The sequence below is a fragment of the Cynoglossus semilaevis genome, chromosome 14 (assembly GCF_000523025.1).
Source record: "Cynoglossus semilaevis isolate Cse_v1.0 chromosome 14, Cse_v1.0, whole genome shotgun sequence".
NCBI lineage: Eukaryota > Metazoa > Chordata > Actinopteri > Pleuronectiformes > Cynoglossidae > Cynoglossus > Cynoglossus semilaevis.
Genome location: NC_024320.1, coordinates 22,846,732 through 22,869,478, shown reverse-complemented (window position 1 = coordinate 22,869,478; position 22,747 = coordinate 22,846,732). Strand labels below are relative to the sequence as shown.

Below are 22,747 nucleotides of genomic sequence, written 5' to 3'. Positions count from 1 at the left end.
CCCCTCACCCCCGCTCTCTCTTAAGCAGCGTGGGCCCCCCCATCCTTCACCCTCAGGTCTGATGAATGGGCCTATCAGGCATGCCAGCTGCCCCGGAGGTGAGCAAGCTGCCCCCGCCAGGCAGACCGGCCACCAAGCCAGAGGGAGGAAGTGGAGCAGAGCGGAGAGGGACGGGGCAGGGGTGGCATGCCAGAACTCACACCAGGCAAAGCGTCCGCAGAAAAGACGAGTGGAAATATGGAGAAACGCAGGGCGGGCCGCTGAAACGGGGAGGGGTACAGGATACACATCCAAACGGGGGGCCAACCTGGACGCCAGCAACGCAGTGGGGCAGCGTGGATAAACTCACAACATGTTTTCACTCTCTGCTTGCTCAGGACTTTCCGCAGTTGTTCCACTGATAACCAGTGGCTGGGTAACGTTTCAGAAACACACCACAAAAGGAGGAAAACTCCCGTTCGCCGTCATTTGCATTTGTCAAATGTGTTTTGCATTAATGAGGAAAAATGTAAATGGTCTCACACTGGCAACCCCTGTACGGCCGAAGCCATGAGCCAATTGTTCAGCGGTGACATCACATTGTTTATGATTTATTTCTGCATAAATATTCAGGTCTGCGAACGTGAGACAAAAAGGGTCTTAAGACTAAAAAGAGTCGGTTTATGAAGCCGCGTTAAGACTCATTTACTGGGCAAACAAACATCAGCCAGGCTGTAATCTGCAGGGCCGCACTCATGAATCAAGACGACGGTGATTATTAGTCTGAGACTCACATGGTCACGCAGCATAAACAAACATGATTGACAACAGCTCCACTGCTGGCAGTTTAACTCTCGACCCAAATGGTCCAGAAAACATGATGTCTGTTGGTTATTGGCGCGGAGACCAAGCCGTTTCCATAGTACCTGTCATAATTCTTGACGCCACTCGTTTTAGCGACATGTGTGATTCCCGCCCATCAACTCCTGCCAAAGAAACTGCCCGTGCCTGTTACTCATTACATGGCAGTCTCTGTGTGCCACCAATAACAGTGCTGCCAACTGTGGGTGTGTTGTGGAGACAGGAGGCAGGAGATTGGTCGACGCAACAGGAATTTACAGCAAGCCTTACATGGGACGTTCATTTCAAGTTTCTTTTTTTTTTTTCATTTCAGGTTCTGGAGAATTTATATATTGAGGGTTAGAAATTTTTTTTTTTTTTTCAGTTTAGGGATGGAAATTTGGGATTGAAGCTGGAGTTCACCAGTCCACCGCAAGCGTTCACACTCCCATTCACACCTACAGTGAATGTGGGATTAAATGTCAAGTGGGTACAATCATCACATAATTACCTATAAATAACAACAAATCCACGTTTTTCTTCTTTGTTTTCACGCAAATAAGTTCAAGTTCATTAAAAGAAATCTTTTTCAAATTTAATGAAACATAATTTGACAAAACATCACAAAGACATGAAGTGTTTTTTTTCACTAAGCAGGCCAGATTATACCACCCAACGAGCCGGTCTTGGCCTGCGGGCCATATGTTTGACACCACAGATTTAGAGAGTCGTGGTCTTTTTTTTCTTGTCCTTTAAGGAAGTTTTTGTATCATTATTCGTGTGGATCTTTGAAGTAACTGTCGACACAAGTCACACATTCCACTAAAACCACATCACACATTCCCTTCCCTGTGAAACCGTTTACCCACAGACGTTTCTACTGAACTGGACCAGCACCATCTCTGATTTTCTGTTAAGTTCCTCTGATATACCCAGAATCCACTGGGGTAAAAACGTCCGCCTGTCTGTTGAAACATCTTTTATGTCCATCCAGCCCAGTTCCTCTCTTTACATTCCCATCCCTGGCCACTGGGGGAATCCTAATGCTCATATCCAAGCAAACATTTTATAAATGCAGGTCTGGCCTCTGAAGGCATCTTCAGAGGCCAGACCTGCCTTGTACCTGAAAGCCTGTCGCTCCTGGAACGCTGCGCAGTCAGTGAGCGCAGCTGTGGTAAATATTTTCCTCACTCCTTGGTTTATTTGTGGCTGATCTGAGCCCAGTTAGCCCCGAGGACTCTGGGTAGTAAACAGATCGGACTATCAAAGCAAATCAGCCCTGAGCAGCAGCTGGACAAACGCTGGAAGGCTTGATCTAAAGTTGAACAAACTACGAAAACTACACCTAATGTATTATTAGTACACACCCTGTAGTATTTATAGAAGTTCTGTGATCAGGAAACTTAATGTGGAATCAGACATTTAAATTGTCCTTTGGTCAGAAATGTATGAAAATAGAATTAGATTTTACAAAAAATATATATAAAAAAAAATTAAAATAGTTTTAATTGGATCCAATACACTGTCCAGTACCATTTATACTGTATATTAGGGGTTCCCAACCTCTGGTCCCTACACCTGCCCGTGGGTCATTTCATACCAGGTTGCAGTGACAGAATTAATTCTAGAAATATTTTTAAAATTATACGTCTTTCTCCGATTCATACAGGATAAAATAATATCGATATATTGATAAAATCGAAAAAAAATATATTTTGAAAATTCAACTAATAATAATAATGATAATGATCACTATCTGTTGGAGTCAGAATTACCACCATTCATCAGATCCCCATGACAAAACCTTCTTCTGGGTTACTCCACCTTTAAAGCAGTAAAATAAAAGTCCACCCAATATTTCTTCTACTGGGTTACTCCAACTTTAAAGCAGTAAAATAAAAGTCCACCATCGTAGCTGAAATGCTGCCTGTGCTATGAGAACGTTCTCGGAGAGGAACACCTTCTCTTGGTGTTGGTTCAGGACGTGCAGCTTTGTCTTTCCAGGTTCGTCGTTCGACTCGTCTTCGTCCAAATCTACAATCGTTTGTGTCGGAAAAAAACCCCAAAATCAAACAAGGAAAACGACCGGTTCGATGATCCAACGTCCACGTGGCAGAGACGCTGAGGAAAAAAAATAAATAAACGGCACCAAAGAGGTCATACTTCGTCTGCCCACATCCTTTACTGAAGCCGTCACCTAAACACAGACTCGTGTTCCAGAGGAAATGAGAGGATGCATTTAGCTCTCCTCATCACAGAGCACTATTCATCTTCAGGAAATAGCATGCTCTGAGAGATGTGTTTAACTTGTAAGTGTCGAAGGAGACAGAGGTAAAAAAACCAGAAACCACTGGTCTCATGATAGGTTGAAAAAACTCACTTGAAAAGAGACACAGAGACACAGAGACTTCAGCTGGGAACAGGATACAAGAGTTTTTGGCAGATTTTACCAGTGATTCTCTGTAGGCAAACGTCGGCACCGGTCTGTACCAGACGGAACAGTCGCCAAGGATCGACGACCCTGACCTGACCTCAGTCGTAGCTAATCAAAACATTTAGAATTTGCATCAAATTTGAATGACGTTGAGTCTCAAATTTGTTGAGTCTCCACTGAACTTCACTGAGAACAGTTTAATTCCAACAACTGCCACTCTCAGTTAATGTCTTTCCCCCGGGATGGCTTCACACTTTAAGACCCGACCGCCATTTTGAGCACTAAAATGGAGCCAGGGTAAGAGTAACATCAAGGGGGGTTCCAAGGAAGTACGAGACGATGGGATGATCCCAAAACTTAAAATGTTGTGTTCTCCAAGTCTTTTTTTTAAATCCATAAAGTAAAATCCATAAACCGTAGTTCAGTGCACCCACCGCCCTTTTATAGACAGGACTGTTGTTGAGTTCCAAACCCGAGCCGTCGTTTCAAAACCCTATTAAAACCCTGAAATTTCTTCTTCATTAACGACAAAGATTACAATCCTGACTTTGAGACCGCAGGCCACGTGTCGTCAGAACACGTTCAAATGTTTTCCTCAGAAGATCACGACCCTGAGGAAAGATCTTCACCTCTGTTGAGTCGTGTCAACCTCCATAAACGTCTCTCGGCCAAAGCACACACACGCTAGTGCTAATTAATGGTAACATGTCGACCACAGCGCGCCCAGAGAAAACAAAGATTAAGTTCGGGGGCTTTATGTTCCGCTGGCCTGTCGCACATCTGGAAACATCATTTGTCAGTGCAAATTACAGTCAACGCTTCTCACACGTGGACTGTTAAAGAACCATATGTGTGATATAACATCTGCTTTCATACACTGTACAGAAGTGGGGAGACTCAGTCAAACTTCAAACTGATGCACTTCATTCACAGCCGTTCGCATCTGGACGTGTTTCGCTGACGATGTCTCCTAACGTTAGCAGCGATGCTAATGATGAATGTCCCTGGGCTGCCGTCTACCCCAGACCCCTCCCCCCACCCCCTCTTTATGGACTTCATTCATAGAGTTCTACTTCAGACCCAGACCCAGACCCTGTGTGGTGGAATACATTGAAGATATTTTGGGGCTGTTAAATCTCTCCGTGTCTGTGAGAGAACATGACTGGAGGATCAGAAGAAGAAGGATCTCCAGTCAGGAAACACTGATGGATGTGAGTGGGGGAAAAAAAAGAGATCAACCTTCAAGTCTTCCCTTCACCAGCGACTGATTCAAATCTTTACTGCTCACCTAAATGTCCTTTATTTATCTGTTTTTTTTACGAGGTCTTTTCTACAAAGACTCATCTGCTCTGATGGAGAAGTCAAACTGAAACATCGTCACTGAAGTGAACAACCTGTATTTCTGACGGTCTTTCTTACTTACTCAGGAAAAGAGTCCATTTTCTATTGGCCACAAAAAGCTATGAGAATAAACTGTAACTATACCAACCAAAAGCAAGGAAGACAAGGAGAAAGAGAGGAGCAGTGTGTATGCGTGTGTGTGTGTGTGTGTGTCTGTGTGTGTTCCCCTCCTCAGCGGTGGGTTAGGGCCGTGAAAGACCACATTGTCGATGTCATGGCCCATCAGCATCAAAGAGCTGTCCAGGTTATGGGTGGAGGCTCTCTCACACACACACACACACGGTTCCAAAGATCCTAAAAACATCATGCTTTACTGTTTCTCTTCAACGCCAAAGAACAATATTTGGGATTGATGTGTAAACCCAGACCAGGGTCAAAGGGCACACAGTAGCATGACTTAGTTCGCAAGTGGGGAAAAGAAAAAAAAAAAGCTAAAGCAATAAACTGACGGCCATTATTGAGGGGTTGATTTGAACATTCTTGTGAATCATGTATTTTTGGTAAATGCTTTTATTTTCTTATATTTTCAAGATTTGGACTCGTTACTTAAATAAACTCGTCGTTAAATAAAAGTCTAGGGAAAATAAAACTAGTTTCTCAAAGTCTTTCTACTTTTTTTAAGAAACTCAATACGTCGTTACGCAGCACTATACGCAGACGACGGCTTTGTTTACATTCTCTGTTCGCCATAAACTGGATTATGCGATGATCGCTTTCTTTCGGGGTTTTTTTTTGGCAACTTTGCCCTTCATTATGGCTCCCAGGCGCAAGTCAGAATGATGAGGTTTTTATGTCTTAGATCTGGGATCCCCAACCTCCGGTCCGGGGACGGGTGCCGGTCCATAGGTCATTTGGTAACGGGGTGCGATGAGACACAGTGAAAAAATGGTCTTATTGGTCCTCACTGGTAACAGCTGATACCGACCGACCGGTCCTTGGTTCGCTGGACTGGATTATGACGTTAGCGCCGTGTTAGCGTAGGTGAGTGACAGCTACTCATTTACAACATGTAAGTACTTATGGAGAAAATGTCATAGGACGGTAATTCCAACGAAGGTCGAGAACCCCCCCCCCGACCTTGTATAAAATCTACACATTTTACCGATACCCGACACTGTTTTTACGATGTAAATTGCTAATTAAAATCCTTCGGTTTTTTTTTCTTTAATTCCTCTCAAACCACAGGAGTTTGAATAACATCAGCCAAAGTGCATAACATTGGCCACTTACTGTGTGTGTGTGTGTGTGTTTACAAGACTACTGTATATACAGGTATGTTAATGTATGGATGTAGGAAAGTCACACGCCGGGAGCTGCACCGCTGGGTCTGACTGAGATTTAAGGAGCTTTATTACCAAGCTCTAATGAGCCTGATTAGAAGTTCACGCCATCCCTGTGGAAACACCTCCACCCCACAGAACCCAGCTGAGGGCGTGAGGAACCTTCAATTGGATTAACGTGGCTAATGTCACCGAGGAGACCAGAGTGGAAACAAACAGCAGTTGAGGGGTGAGGAAAAAGTGAGGGAGGGAGGCGGGGGCAGAGAAGGACCTTTGGCAGAGGGGGATTACCTGCTGAGAGATGATGGGAGGAGGAGGAGGAGGAGGAGGAGGAGGGAGGAGGAGAACCAGCAGAACCAGTAGGATTAGTGTGGCTGGGAGATTTGACTGGAACGATGAAGACGAGATTCCACATCAACACCTTCACACACTCAGATAGTTGTGTTTCTGGAACTAATGAACTCTTTACACTGGTGCGTACTTCCTGACACGTGTCTCACCTCATTCTCACCTAATCCTTTAGTTCAACTAAACCTTTCTACATACATGGTGAAAAACTTAGGGAAAAAAAGAGGTGAAAGCAGTAGGTGTCAAAAAATGTGTTTGTTTTTCTTCTTTCTTTTTTTTTTTTTTTAAATCTATTTTTAACAACAACACATATATGTCATGGAAACAAGATTCAAGATAAAGTCTGCAGTCAAATTTGACTTTTTCCAGTTCTGGTAAAAAATATATGGCTTGATTCCTCACCTGCAGGTGGTGCTAGTTTACACAGTCTCAGAACCCTATCAAAATAAAACCCCTGAGGATGGCTTCACAGTAAAAAAAAAAAAAAAGCACCAGAATGTTCTGTGTTAAACATATACACCAGCAAACGTCCAATGAGAACGACTAGATTAGTTCCATGTAGAGCGAGACGGGAAAATGATCCACTGGACCTGGGTTGAAGGACAACTTTTTAACCTGGTTAAAAGACTAGTCACAGATAAACACTACTGTTAAAAGTCACACAATAAGGGTTTAACATTTTCCTTGGAATAGACTTCTCTGAAACAATGTTCAGTCCCTGATTGTCAACGAAACACAAGCCCAAGTTCAGTGGAGCTGTACACCTCCAATATGTAGCTTGAAATCACACTTCATTCGGAAACAAACATCCTCCTTTTCAACGGGTCTAGACCTACGATTTCTACTCAGATTTTATTCTCAGGCACAAAATGAAACCTTTATTTGGAGATTTGCTATGTTTTCAGTAGTCACTTTACTCCTACACTAGGCTACGTTAAGCTAATCCTGTTATCCCTAGCATTTTACAGCTTCTGTGGGTTTTTAACAGCAGCAGCGCTACATCCTGTTAGCTTTACTGACGACTCCTGGGTCTATATTTCACCAGTTGTTTTTTGTCAAGCTCTGTTAGCATGTTAGCTTAAGGTAACGACTTCACTACTCTTTATAGTTGTGTAATATAACTGATCAAAGTGAGAGGCCCTCCATCCACCGTAGCTCATGATTGTATGCTAAGTTACTTAACAAACAACAGCTAGCAATCAGCTAAATTAAGCTAATCCCGCTAACTCAGCAAGTTAACCTTCCTGCTCAGGAGGTTTTAATGGCAGCTCTGCATTCCTTCAGTTCCATTAGTGCCGACTAGACTCATGTAAATGTTTTGTTTTGTTTTTCCACCAAAAACATCATTAGCTCAAAAACAAATTTTAGCCTCTGTGCTGAAAAAACATCACTGTGTTCCTTTCTCCACAGACCGTAGAAAAAACAAACAAAGGAGATCATTTTTCTTTGATTTATCTTTTCAGTAATTCTTGTACATCATACCATAGCTTCAAAAATGGCAGTAGATTCGTAAGAGAAGAAAAATAACCAAAGGAAAATGATCAGATAAATTACAGGTGCTTTTTTGGTAATCTAATCTTGTTGCACTCAGTTTACTTTACCACCTTTTGGAAATGTGTTTAGGACTGCCGCAGTATTCCAAGGCATGCCTAATGTCTTTCAACTCTATCCTTCGTCTGTCTCCGCAGGTCTGGGATCAGTTTGCCTTGCGGTCACCACAGCAAGGTTCTGTAAAGTGCTGCCCGACAATGACGGAGTGACCTTTCAGATAAGCATGATGAAGCTGCCCATCCCAGCCCNGGCACGCACACACACACACAAATGGTAGGTGCACTGGCTAAGACGTGCACACACTCACAGACATATCTGATGACCCTCTATCTGACAAGTCCAGCCCAAGGGAATTTTACACATCCATACGCACATACGCGCACAGGGTAGACCTCTTTCCCAGGCGAAAGGATCATGGGGTGTCATCTGGCAGGTAGGGTGTCACCAGGACCTGTGAGCTGGGAATATGGGGGGGCTGACCTTAGTGGTTACACAAAGGTCACAAAGGCCTTTTCAAACACAGAGCATCTATACAGGCAGGGAGGTCATCTTTCACCATCTATCAGCCGGATTCTCCCATGCCTGCAGCAAGTCCCCGCTTGGTCTCACTATATATACTACACATATATATATATATATATACACACACACATATATATGTACACATATATACATATATATACACACATATATACATATATACATATATAGATACATATATACATATATACAAATACATATATACATATACATATATACACACATATATACATATATACACACATATACATATACATATACATATATAGACATATATACATATATAGACACATATATACATATATACACACATATACATATACATATATAGACATATATACATATAAAGATACATATATACATATATACATATATAGATACATATATACATATATACAAATACATATATACATATACACATATACATATACATATATAGACATATATACATATATAGACACATATATACATATATACACACATATATATAGTCCACTTCCCTCCACGGACTCTTTGTGACGTCCTGCCGTGCTGGAAAGATTCTGGGGCTCATCATTATAAATCAGCCTGTTAGAAGGGATAAAATTTTAAAGAGCTTCTCCCTGGATTCAAAGTGAAGTCTCCATTAGCGAGGCCAGAGCAAATGGTTGCTCGCATGGCAACATGCAGCAAATCAACACAACAACCCCCTTTAATCACCCCCCTCGTCCTTTGTGTTCTCCTCTCCTGTCGTCCTCTCTTCTCCGGGCCCCGTCTGATAAAGTTCACTTAAGTCTTTAAGGCACGACATTAACGCAACTGTTCGCATTTACATCCCGCAGATTAAATCTCCGTCCCCGCTACTTATCTGCAGTAATGAGTGGAAATATTTCACAGAGATGCAGCTTTTCATGGGTGCAGAATTCTGCAGTCAGTATAGTGAATATATGTATCAATTTTATTTGAGCTGCATTTTTAAGCTTTGCTTAAAATGCCGTTTTCGTTAGCGCACGCTCTTTCCTTCAGCTTGGATGTTTCTGGTTCACACTGTAGACGTTAGCATGTCAAGTTTAACTTCACCACTTCACCAATCGACACGACTGTATTTCTTCTACAAATGGGGGGTCCTCAATCTGTGACGGCTGATGACAGCGATAATTATGTTAAGTACTTTTACAAAAAAAGAACTAGCGTTCCTACAGGGTTCAAATCCCAAAGACAGCTAGCTAGCATCTGACAGGTCTTAGCAGGAAACTACTTTTCATTTTTATTAGTGACTTGAAACTAGCGGTAAAAACAAGTAAAATATAATCAGTTTGTCAAATATATATAGCCCCAAACAATTGCCAGTGGGGCGAGACTTTTTTGTTTTTCACGTATTTTCACAAATACGTAAAAAGCTTTTTACATACAATGTGACTAAAATGCCTTATCACCAGACAGATGATCTTAAATTTAAGATCCTTTTTGTTTTTCTTTTTTTGCAGCGTCAATCCCATCAACTGTGTAAAAGCTGTGAATAACAGAGTGGTTTACCGTGGCAGTAATGCTTCTTAATGCCTCCTGACAGGTTTGACATGCCGCACTTATCCCACCGAGCACTTCCATGTACATTTACATGTACTTCAGTGTACCAGTCTGTCTCTGTTGTCAAATCAACGGACAAAGTTAAAAGAAAAGTCAACGCTCACGCTATCACTTAGTGGTCTCCGTCAGGATGGACGGCTGACGGAGTGTCTGACAGGCGGCGGTTGTGAAGACTAAAACAGAACCAGGACCACACAGTGAGAGAGTCCAAGAGAGGCAGAGATACACAACAACAAATACAACAACAATCATATGCACAGAGAGAGAGAGAGCGACGCCACCCGTGACATTTTCTCGTGTTGGCCTTGAGGGAGATCTGAACTCCTCGCTTCATCCTCCTCCTCCTCCACCTCCTCCTTGATCACTGCCGTTCTTGGCCTGGTGCACGCCCGCAGGGCCAGCGAAGGCAGCGATTAACGACAACAGGGAGAGTGTGTATAAGAGTGTAAGTGTGTGTAAGGGCCGATCGTTAGAGCGGCCAACTTGTGTAATACAATTACAGAGGCTGCAGAGAAACTGCTAATGTGCGCGCCGGCCGCTCCGTCAGATGGATCAGGTATTGAGTTTTCTATGCTTAATTCACTTTCCAGCACACACATGGGTGCATTAGTTAGATTAGAGGAGCGGGAGGGAACGGGAGGTGGGGCTGGTCTACCGCCGAGCCAAGCAGATTTGTTTAGTGGTGGTTGTCAATTACAACCCTGACCCTTGCACTAAGTGGCTGCTCATCCAGTGGAAAAAAGGAAAGTAGACAAAAGCCAGACGAGATTGGTAAAGACATGTCCGTGTGCTGCCGAAGATAACAAGTGGCGTTCCGTGGGGTAAACAATGGTTAGGACACGGGGTGTAATGCCTCACCAATAAAACAGAGTGCCGGGGCCTGAAGACGCAGACGTTGAACATCAGTGGGATTAGTGAGGCGGTGTTATCGCTCGGACGGGGCAGTGACGGGACAGCACAAGGCCAAGGGTAAATTGGTACTTTAAAATATGAAACGGAAAGAGAATGATTCGATTTGATCCTTTTTAAAAGTCTACAGCAGTTCAGGAGACGGATCGTGGAAGCAATCACTCACATTTGCCGCTTATTTCTTTATAGATTCCATTGTTGTTCGTAGTGGGGGAAAAAAGACGACTTTATTTGATTTGTCCGCGAATCAAGAACTCTAATCTGCACATTTTTCGGTTATTACAGGAAGAGAGAAGTACGGTCTGCGTTCCAGGTATTGCAATCATATTTACTGTTGCTCTCATGGCCGTGAGTCTGTGTGAACTTGTTTTGTGCTAAAGCTGGAGCCACTTATCTCGTGGGAATTGGACCCTAGAAAGACACGACCGTAATGGTACTTATGAGCAGCGTTATAACTCTCTCTCTTCTAAAGATGAGGAATAAACTTAATCTCACAGCAGCTCCTTTTCTCCAGGAGCTAAATGGGGGAGGTAGGAGGGGGGGGGGGCGTGCAGTTTCCCCCAGTAAACACCTCCCTCGCATGTAAACACGTATAATCACAACAAGATGGCCAACGCCGCGGCCCCGCTTGTAACTGTATCACTAAAGACGACTACTGAGTTTTGGGAGGTGGGGGGAGGGAGGGCGTGGGGGGAGCATTATTGTTGTTTGCAGCTGATTGAATTAAAATGTGTGCTTCCCCCCCGAGAGACCACCACCACACAAAGGACATGAACGACATCTACGGCTAACCGAGGCCACGCAGCGACAAATAGTCCTATAAGTAATTCCAAAGAGTCACAAACGTTTCTTCGTTTTTTGAGGGTTTTTTTTGCTTTTTTATTTGTCTCGACTTCCAAACTGCTTCTTCTCACCCAGTGAGAGAATTAGGCCGAAGGGAAGGAAGGGAGGAAGGAATGGAGAGTGAAGTTGGAGGCGACAGGCTGCGCCGGGAAAACATTTAGCCGCTGATGGATGTAAGACAGCTACATCCCCTCATTGTGACACATCCGTCAAAGCTGCTGATGGCTTTTGTCCTCCCACTTGTCCCCGTCCTTGTTACACGCCCGTGTGTGTCAGAGTCGCTTTGACCAATCCATTTGGCTCCGTGACCACTTTCTTCAGACTGAACAGCGTGTTAGCGCGGCGACCGCCGACGCTCCCTGGATTTGACACGCACCGGTGAAATTCCTCCGACGGAATACTGCATTCTGTCAAGCTCTTATTAAAACAAACTAAGGCAACAGAACCAAAATGGAAGCTTCAGTCTAAATATTCCGACTCCAGTTTCTCATGCCCTGAGCCTCAAACTCAATCAACGTGAAAACAACTGCCAACAAGAGGAATGGAAGTCAAAACCAAAACCAGGCTGTGCCGGTATCTGCTGCGCCACAGAACGGCAACACAATGAGGCTCACATTACAGCACCAAAAACTCATACAGGGAATGGAAATATGTAGATTAGTGGATCCTGACAACACGTCCATGTGTTTAACAACGTAGTGTTTGTTTACGAAAAATTCCTGCCTGTTTCGTATGAACAGAAAGTCTAACAAAGCAGCCATGGAATAGCTGTGGGTTCAAGTGTCTGGACTGTGGAACGATCTCAGCCTGTTCTTCCTGTGGGTTAGCAGGAGCTTAGCAGCGTCTTTACTTCATCCATCTTTTCTTTTTCCGTGTCTCAGCCTCCTCTCGTTTTCCCCTCTTCATTTTGCCTCTATAAAAACATTGGCTGGTACAAAGCTAGCACTTCTTGGCTGGCGTGTCGCAAGTCGAAAAAAAAATTTACGAAATGTTTGCAGTTGGAGTCAAAAGACAAGGAAGTTTTGAAAGAAAACTCATCAGGCTGCACAGTCCATTCCCTCACACCAGGGGTGTCAAACTCTTGGTTCACGGGCCACATGCAACCTGATTAGCTGTCAAGTGGGTCGGACCAGTACAATCATAACATGATTAGCTATAAACAACAATAAGTCAAGGTTTTGCCCCTTTGTTTTCTTGTAAACAAATACAGGTGTATAGTATATATAGTATAGTAGTATAGTATGATATATAGTATTATAGCTATCAGTTTGACAACCCTTCTTTACACAGGGGCGGCCTACCCAGGGTTGACCTCACCCACGGTGTGAGCCCCCGGTGCTTTTACCTGACGGATCAGTTTACCCCACGTCAGCCTCCAAAACCATGGAAACTCCGGTGCACACGGTGTCACCACTGAATCATCGATTTCCGCCGCACATGGTCCTGCGTATCTGCACCAGGCCATTAGGGGGTATCAGTTTACAGTCGCCGTGCTGACTCTCCTGCAGCTGGTAGAGCGTATGGGGGGTCACAGTCTACAGGGGGCTAGGAGTAAAGAAACGAACCCTGTCGTCTCACACAAAACCATTTCCCATGGTGCACTTGGTTTCACCGCGTCACAACACATCAGCGTTTCGACAACGACGGCTAGAACAGCGCTAATATAAAGTAATGTGTCTGCGACGGAACCTTAATGATTTACTGCGGGTCAGATAATGGCCTGAAAGAAATTAAACAATTAAGAACTGAGCCAATGGTTAATTGATCATTTCTTCTTCCTTCCATTCACAAGTCATTTCTCTGGACCTGTAGTTACAGACTGAACCACAATTATCAAGAGCTTATTTATTACCTTTTTACTCTTCACACAAACAACAGCACAAAAGAAGCTCCAAAAAAACTGTACTCAAACTTGAACACATTTAAAAGTTGTATCTTAATTATTATTGGTTCATATTTATATTTACATTATTATGTATTGCTAACTATAAGGTGTTTAGTCTGTGCATTATCACGAGATTATTGCAACGTTGTTAAGTATACTTCATAGTTTACTTGCAAAAAAATTGCAACTTTGTTAAGTATACTTCATAGTTTACTTGAACACACTAGTATCTTTAAAAATACTACTACAATCACTTGGACCATAAAAAACCCAGATGTTGACAGAGCCCAACCGTTAGCCTTTGAATGCTCTATAATCATTTTCCCGAAGGAACATTTAAATTCCAAGGTGCTGCGGTGCTTGCTAATAACAAGCTAAGCTACTGTATGTGCTTATTTTTTGTGTTAAGGTAGAATTAACTGTTACATCCTTTAAGTTAACAAAGATACCATGACCATAAAATAAAAGGTTTTTCTTACTTTGTCAAATAACTGCAGTAGAATTACAACACCATGTTACAAGGTCATTTTGATGCAAAACAGCATCAACTGTAGGACAAAGGTGGAACAACAGAACATACATAGTTTTTTCTGTGTTTGTAAACTGAGACAAAGACAGACGTAGAACGGAACAGCCCGGTCCAGCTACAGCTAACTGTACATGACGTACATAACTGTAAACGCACCGACTGATTTTTTTTTTTTTTGTTGATTAGCATTCTGGCCAATGCGCTGGAGCTTCTCTAGGTTTTACAGTATATAGTTGTAGTTTTTCTTCATCATATTTTATACTGACAGTCACAGATGTTGAAAAACTAATTAATGAAATGAAGAAGATATTTGAACATGCAGACCCTCGCTCCCCCTTCCTTCACCCTCCCTCACCCCCACCCCCCACTACTGAGGTTTGGACTCTTCTAATCTGGAGGCAGCTCAGTGAGGTCTGATATTGGCAAACATGCCACATTGTCTGTACCAATATTGTGGGTTCTACGCCTGAACAGATTGGGAGCCGGGGGAGCTTAAACAGCAAACAGGGGTTGTGTTTACTGTCGGAATTTGGAGCATGAACGCTGCTCTGTATACCAAACAGGACCGATTCAGACATTTGACCCGTTTTAGGAAGACCTCGCCACAGCTCTCAGCTCTTCTTTTTCTCTCTTTTCATTTCATTTCACTGCCAGCACGACAACAACATCCATTATTCACCTCCTGTCTGCTGTTTGGTTAACTCCTGAAGAAGAGCCTGTGCACAGCTGGAAGCCCTTGTCAACTGTCAGTCTTTTACCCAAAATGAAGGATTTGCATTTATTTCACTCTGCACTTGGTTTGGGTTTTTTGGGGGGGTGGGGAGGGAGGGGGTTTGCCTGGTGAATTCTGGCCAATCACGACGCACAATGTGAAGCAGGGATAGTCTTGAATGCCCGTGCAGCTACGCTTGTCTTTTTTTTTATGTTTGCTGTAGGACAAGCCGGGGCTGACACGCTGGGCCCATTAATTATTCTGACATTTATAGCGGTGAACTTTAGGAGCTACGGCGACTGCTTTCTGCCATTATGAACGTCATCACCGCCGCTTTCATTACGACGGAGAACGCATACAAATCAAAGGCAGCAGAGACGCCTCCCGTCTCCCCGTGGAACCCTGCTGTGGTTTTGTTTTGAGATGAATGTGTCTCAACTCAAGGCCCGCGGCCCAAACGTTGCTCGCCAAGTCATTTTGTGTGGCCCGCTGGAGCTTCAAAGGTGTTTAATTACCATATAATTAAATGCATGCTGCTGAGTTTTGATAGATGACTTTTTTTATTACATAAAGCAATGTAGCATTTTTGTAGCAATGCAATAAATGATAAATTGCTTTTATCATTTTCTACACCACCTAATGGTGAGATGTAGGTATTGCAGGGAAAAGGCAGACATATAATGATAATATAAATAAATTATATAATTGGGAAAAAGTTTGGTGGGCCTGATTAAAAAGCTGAACGGGCCACATCCGGCCCACGAGCCTTAGTTTGCCCATGCCCTGAGCTATACAGTCTTACAGTTACAACCAGCCCCTCAAAAAGAACTGTATTGCGGATGTGCCGTCCCCATCTGCCCTCCCAGTGAAAATGAGGAGAACGGTGGAGACGAGGAAGAGGTGAATTTCCGAAACTTTAACTTGACATTTTAGACAAAAATAACTCTCGACTGCAGGGCTTTTCTCTGGGCCCCATGTAAATGAGACCCATTGCTTTCACCCCAGTTAAACACCGTCTGCTAGTACTTAGGTCACCAGGGACTGATCATGGAGATACAGCACACACACACTCTCCCAAACACTCGCTGTACTAACACAGGAAAGTGCTGACACCCAACAGTAATCTCAAGTTGCCAACTATTACCGGGCCGAGAGCAACACAGTTAAAAGAAAACAAGGGAAGAGGTCAACGGTGGAGTGGTTTGAGGGTTGTTAAGAATCTGGAGTTAGCCGCGGTGGTGGGTCGGCTGGTTATGTCTGACTGGAAACAAAATGTTTTCCACAAGGCTGGTAATGATTTCCACAGTGTTTTTTGTGAAAACACAGTAGCGCGGAGTAGCGTAGCATAACAAACAACAAGAACACTCAGTCGTTTTCCTGCCTGAAACAGCGGAGCAACGACGACGCAGCATTCGTGAACTCTGTGAGACTTTTGTAACACTTTTCCACTGTTCGTTGTCTTTTCCCGTCTCCAGGAATATGTGGAGGGGGGGTTTGTCGAGGGGGGGGATTAATCATACGACTCTGCCTACCCTGAACCTTTAATTTAGCACCTCATTTAACTCGGTGAAAAAAACAACAAGTTTACAGGCTGGCATTCCGACACAGGTTTAATTCTGCCCTGTGGTAATGGCCTGTTCTGTTTAAAAGTCTGTCTGGCAGCTCGCTAGATAACAGATGGAAGAAAAATGAAGGGAATTATGAGGAAGATTGATTTCCTGGGGATGAACGGTCTGGTATTCACATAGATTTATCGGAAAAAGTCACTTTTCTCAGAGTCTGTTATTGTTGAAGTAACGCACACGGTTACGTGCACACAGACAAAAGACGCACGCAAAACACGAACACAAAGAGTGAAAAAAAAAATCATGAGGTAACGAGAGGACAGAAACACTGGGTGTCCAACAATCGTAAAGAACAAATCTATGACTGTAAATATATACAGTATATAATTAAAATACAAACTTAATTATTAAGTGTACAACAGGGGGCAGTAAAGTTGATTTTAACAGAGCTTAGAGTCAAATTATTTATATGCTGAAACTATCATTGTGCAGTAACAGGTCGCAAAGACATTCTGACCAAATGAGTGACCTATAATTTTAGATGTATTTTTTAAACCATACATACATACATACATACATACATGTAAACATATACAGAACACATATGTTCAAAAATGATGAAAAATATATATTTTAGGAAATATATACGCCGAAGAGTGTCGAATGTGGAATATATAATCGGGGTGCAGAAATACAGAATGTAAATATATGTAGAAATATATTCCATGTACATATATGTGTGCAAATGTGGAACAGAAGTACCGCAGCGTGTACAGGCAGTTTAAATCTGCAGTGCATGTAAACTAATACAGAAGACAAACATGACATGTACAACATAACGGGACACAGTGTCTGTCAGTGATTAGGTTTGAAAACTCAATCATATATTTGAAAACATAAAGCAGTAAAAAACACTTCTGTCCTTTTAGCTTCGCTCCACCTTCAGAGAAACCCTAATGTGAACCAGCGGCTGTGACTTCTCCTGTGGCGTCTGGAGGCTGACGCAGGAATGAAGAAGAAGAAAAAAAGAAAAAAGGAGCGACTTGAAGGAAGCGGGCCGGAGGATGAAGCCCCTCATTTAAGGCCCATAAAGTAGTGGAGGGAACAAACATTTGTCTGTGCCGAGCCTTTCACTTAGATGCTTTAGCAGCAGAGAAATAACAGAGCGAGATGCTGATAAAGTGGAGACAGGAAATGGAGAGCGTGGGTCTCCTGCTCTCATGTTTCAGTCGGGACCAGCGCTCCTCTACTTACCCCCCCCCATACCCCACCCCTCCCTCTCTGTTCTGCTGACATACATAGACCACAACCCTCCCCACCCAGACATTCATGCAGCGTCTGGAAACCACCAGCCCTCATCACCGTGTGGAGACGTGACACGTTCAACAACAAAATGAGGCGAGCGTTCGAGTCTGCAGGTCTGTGAACTGTGTGGATCAATCCAACACAATGGAGTCGACTTATTACCCATGAACACTGTCACCGCTGTTCTTCAGGAGGATATTCATAGATTTTTTTTTTTTTCTTCACTCCTCGTCCTCCAGCTCCGAGCGCGAGACGCGGCGAAGCCGGCATTAAGGGTTTAGCTTTGTCAATCAGAGTCAGAGCAGAGGCTGCGTTTCCATTCTGGGAGAATTCACCGAGCCGTGAAAACCCAGGTGATGGCCAAAGGCCCCCGCGCCACGTACCAGTGTGACTCAGGTGTTATGAGTCACCCGTGACATCACCTCATTCATTACCGCTTCAGTGGAGTTTTTCATCCGACCTGAACCGACAGCCTGGCTTTAACATCCATCTGGTACCGATGTTAATCAAAGGGAAAGTTCATAAGAATATTAAAAACACATTAGTGTTGTAGATTTATTTAAAAAAAAAACAGGCATACTTTAGCAACACCAAGTGGTCAGGATCCTCTCATTTCTGTCCAGTAACTATGGTAGCCTTTAGTTCATCTTAAACAAAACAACAGCATAAAGCACCACCAGCCATAGATTGGACTATAGTCAACCCCCGCCCCCTATGTTGACATTCACCGCTAATGCTATGTAAGTCGTACGAAAATTATTCTCACTGAACGAAGGATGTGATACAAATCAGTAAAATATCAAACTGTGCCAAAACAAATTTAAATATTAAAATTTAAATTAATTTGCCATTCCATGGCCCTCATCTTGAACCCGCCCCCCACTTTGAGAACCACTGGTAATAAAGTCAATGACAGTATTTCCATCAAAATACTGTTCCAAGAACTTTAAATGAACAAAAATCGTATTTATTTTACAGTCAACTTGGTAGACTCACATGTTAAACACAGTAAAAATGAGATACCGTTTACTGAATGAAATACTTGGAAGAATAAAATGGAGAAAAAAAAACAGTCCAAAATTTGATTTAGGGTTTTTTGCATTCAGCTCTTGTTAAATTATCCATAAAAAAATATAATTTGACAGAAGAAAGTTTTTCCTCGACATTTTATCTGATGAACGTCGGTGTAACTGCGCTAGAAAAAATACCGATTTGACTTTTTACTGCACCTTGGGGGAGACGTGCCGACATTTCTGCCGTTATATATGGTTCCTCTGAATGACCCTGTCATTATCGAATATATGACGTCTCAGTAGCTGCTTGTTTTAAAAAAGGATTTTTTTTTTGTATTTGCATCCATGTAAAAGTGCTGATGTCTTTAGTGCTCCGTGTGGAGCGAAAGAGAATTTGAGAAAAGCACTGGATCTACAGACTGCGGTTTAGACTGGAACGGATTCATTTAGACGTTTTACCATAACGACCTAAAGTCAGTGACATTCAGCTGCTTTAGTGGCTGCAGACACAGATCAGGACCGGGGCTTCAGACGTCTGATATACAGTCATTTCAATTCTTTGTTAAGACTGCACTTGGAGACGCTGCGTGAACTGTAAATTACATGCTTCTCCTCTGGATCGGACGCCCGTGCTGCAGGGATCCAGCAGAGAAGAGAGTTTTCCGTGGATTCTACTTCCTCGGCATCTCGGGCCCATTAAAATTTCCAGCAGCCCAGTTAAACCAGGATCATCTCACACCTTGAGACTCCATGCGGAGCACGTTTGTCCTAAATTCGGAGGTCGCTGCTGGAGCTCCAGTGAACCCGCTGCAGCAGTTCAGGCCTGTGTTTGCTACGAAGCAGAGAGCAGGCGTCACGCTGGGGCCAGAGAAGCAGGACCGCGGGGAACGCTGTTAAAGGACATTGGGGAAATAATGGCGTTCCCACCGACTCCGGCTTTTTACTGCTCATCAGCACTTTGAGTTTTTTATAGTGTCTGTGTGCATACATAACACCACTGTAGCAGCATCTCACCCCCCCTCCCCCACTTTGTCTGTTAGGCACCATTATCCTCACATAGGTGGAAAAACATGTATGTACGTGTCAACAACGCAGCAGTTTTTTGTTTTTTTTTCTCGCTGTGTCCACGGATCAGCCAATAGCTGAACACCGTTATGGATGTAAAGCAGGATTATCTAATTATACACCAAGCTTTTTGGTGTAGTAGGTCAAGAACAAAGAAGCAGGTAGCGGACGGTACCAGCCGTAACTGTGGACCAGTAATACCACACCATTGTTGAAGGATCATTACATTTTTCAGACTTTCTTCTGTCAGTATCAGAGTCTGAATGACCTTTGACCTGTTGTTCTGAAACATTGACAGATTATCTTTGAATGAAAACAGTAAAGGGATATGACTGGATTATTCTGGAATGAAGTACATTAGTAAAACTGAAGTAGATTTTTCCACTGTGTCCCACTGTGGCCTGGTACAAAATGACCTACGGACCAGCACTGGTCCACAGACCGGAGGTTGGGAACCTCTGTAGTAGGTGATGTTCACCAAAACAAAGTAGATATGAACAAAGTTAAAATGACCACAGACTGGGCCACATGTGGTCTTCAGTGTGGACTACACGTGGTCCGCAGTCCACCATTAGAATACGTTGGTAAATTTGGAAAATTCAATGATCCTTTAACGATGGCGATGGTATTACCAGTCGACAGTAACGGCCAATACCAGCTGACCGCTCCTTGGTACATTAAAGGTTGGGGACCTACTGATTTGAGTGACCTTAACTAACTGTGTGATGGATTTTCTTAGTTCAGCGTTGAACCCCCCACTCACTCTTTGCCTTTTAATGATTCTCATTCACCTGCGTTGGCAGTGGCCTGGCCCTGGACTGATTTTATGTTAAACACAAAAATGCAGGAAGACATTAGTGGTTAAGCACCGGGGTGGGGGCTGTGGGGGTATGTGATGCCAAATTAAAGGGCAGGAGTGGAGTATGTACTTACACTCACTCATGATGCGCTCTGTCAGCCCGGGCTGCTCATAATGGCATGAGAAGGGCCACTTAACTGCTAATCACTTCTCCCGCTCTTTTTTTTTGCTCTGTCGCTCTCTCCCTCTCCCTCTCTCTCTCTCTCTCCCGGTCCCCCATCACCTCAGTAACCCCCCTTGAAATTTTCTAACTCTGATCTGTAATCATAAACGAACTGTAGATCAAGAGCAGGGACAGTGGTCCACACCCCCTTCTCCTTTGGCTGGGGTCCTGTAATCACACAGCTCTCGGCCAACGAGAGGCCGACGGGCCTTTGAATGACAAATGACTGCCGCGCTAATGCATCAGCTACCTCTACTCTGAAGAGCCATTTTCTGGCAGGGGCGAAGTCACAGGTAGCAAATCAGGTCGGCGGCGTGGCTGCCATTAAGTCCCATCTCATCCAGTTATGCCTTCTGGAGAGGCACCTTTTTAGACAATCATTTTCAGTCGCCCCTCTGCACAGCCTGATACGTGAAATGGCCACTTCGCACTTACCCCCGGCTCTCGTGAGAAATTAGCCCCCCGCGCACATGTACGCCCCGGGGGTGATACAGTACGCTGACACACAGGGTCAGCCACTCGGGCTCAGGCTTGCCTGTCAAGTGTTGCTACTTGTGCTGGGCTCTGCTAATGGACTGCTAATAGAAGTGATTGTTGCACTCTGCAGCTCCCCCTGTAGTTGAGAGTGACACCCAGGGTGATTAATGACACTCTCAACTTGCCTTCCGTGTCCATCCCTGTTCTCACACTATAGTTTGCTTTCGACCTCCTCACCGATCACTCTCTCGTGCTCACGGGCTACTCTCTCTTTAGCGCACCATAAACCCCGCCCCTACTTGTGTCTTTTGGGTCCGTGCGACCACCTTCTTATTACCCTAATTACAAAGGGATGTTGCCCCCTTCATAGAAGACATGGATATTACAGTGTAGCACAAAGGAATCTAGAACAGTTACTCTGCTTTTAAATGGTTGATTCTTTTCACGGTCACAGGGGGCGCTGGAGAAAACTGGGTCACCATTACATGAACACATATAGAAACAAACAAGCAGTGAACAATTAACAGAATTCTTGGGGTCCCTTGGGGCCACAGGGCTGTTGTTGTTGGGGTCACAACAAGACAAACTTTATACAATTTCATTCGTTTCTTTTCTTGTACCACAGTGTGGAACTTTAATTGAAACAGATTTGTAGTTTTATCTCCTTTGGTCAAAGAGTGTTTTCAGTGATCGCTAGTGGAAAGTCTGAAATAGGTTTTATTTTGAAAATCGAATGATCCTTTAACGATGGCGATGGTATTACCGGTCCACAGTAACCCTTCAACCCTGTTATTGACAGACGTCCCAGAATGCTATTCAATTGATCTTTTGGTCTGTTTCTGGCTTCACAATTTATTTTTTTTGNTGCAGGCTTTGATCCTTTTTGTCAGCAAACTAAATTGTTTGGTTTTTATAGTATCTTTAAACGAGAGCACACCAACAGGAGAAGACGCTCTCCAACGTAGCGGTAGGTTTACATCGCGAGAACAAGCGTCCTTCCATTATGTTGTTCAGAGAGAATAAACAGGCAGGAGGAACACTCTAGAACGCAGGGAGAACCCACTGTCTGGTCATCTAAACACTGGCAGTGATGTTGACAGTCAGCTCTTCTGAATTGTTGGTTTTAAAAGCCTCCTCAGGAATTTACTCTGTTGTTATATACACAAATTAAACATGATGCATTCTGGGAGACGTCTTGACTAAATATCTGGCCAACGTTTAGTCAATTAGACTAGGTCTTGACTAAATATCTGGCCAACATTTAGTCAATTAGACTCCAGTGGCAGTCGCAGTGTTCTCTTCCAGCAGCACAGCAGACGTATCCTCACACACCACTGACTCCTGCACTGTTCCCAGCCCTAAAATAGCAGCGCATATATTTTCCTTCTGCTAATAACAACAGTATATGACATCAAGTGGAGCAGGAAGAGGAACTCAGCAGACACTCGCCACAGTAATTATCACTCACTACCACGTCTGTTGT

At 43.6% G+C, this 22,747-nt stretch overlaps 1 protein-coding gene and 1 long non-coding RNA gene across 8 annotated transcripts in view; both read right to left on the bottom strand.

Annotated features, from left to right (window-relative positions):
- Window positions 1-22,747, bottom strand: part of unc5cb (unc-5 netrin receptor Cb) — a 160,988-nt gene that overhangs the window by 123,126 nt on the left and 15,115 nt on the right. The window lies entirely within an intron of this gene.
- On the bottom strand, window positions 1,134-4,143 carry LOC112488092 (uncharacterized). The gene is made up of 2 exons (XR_003051825.1): window positions 2,671-4,143; window positions 1,134-2,623 (listed from the first exon to the last, which is right to left on the bottom strand). It is a non-coding gene; the product is annotated as an uncharacterized LOC112488092 (long non-coding RNA).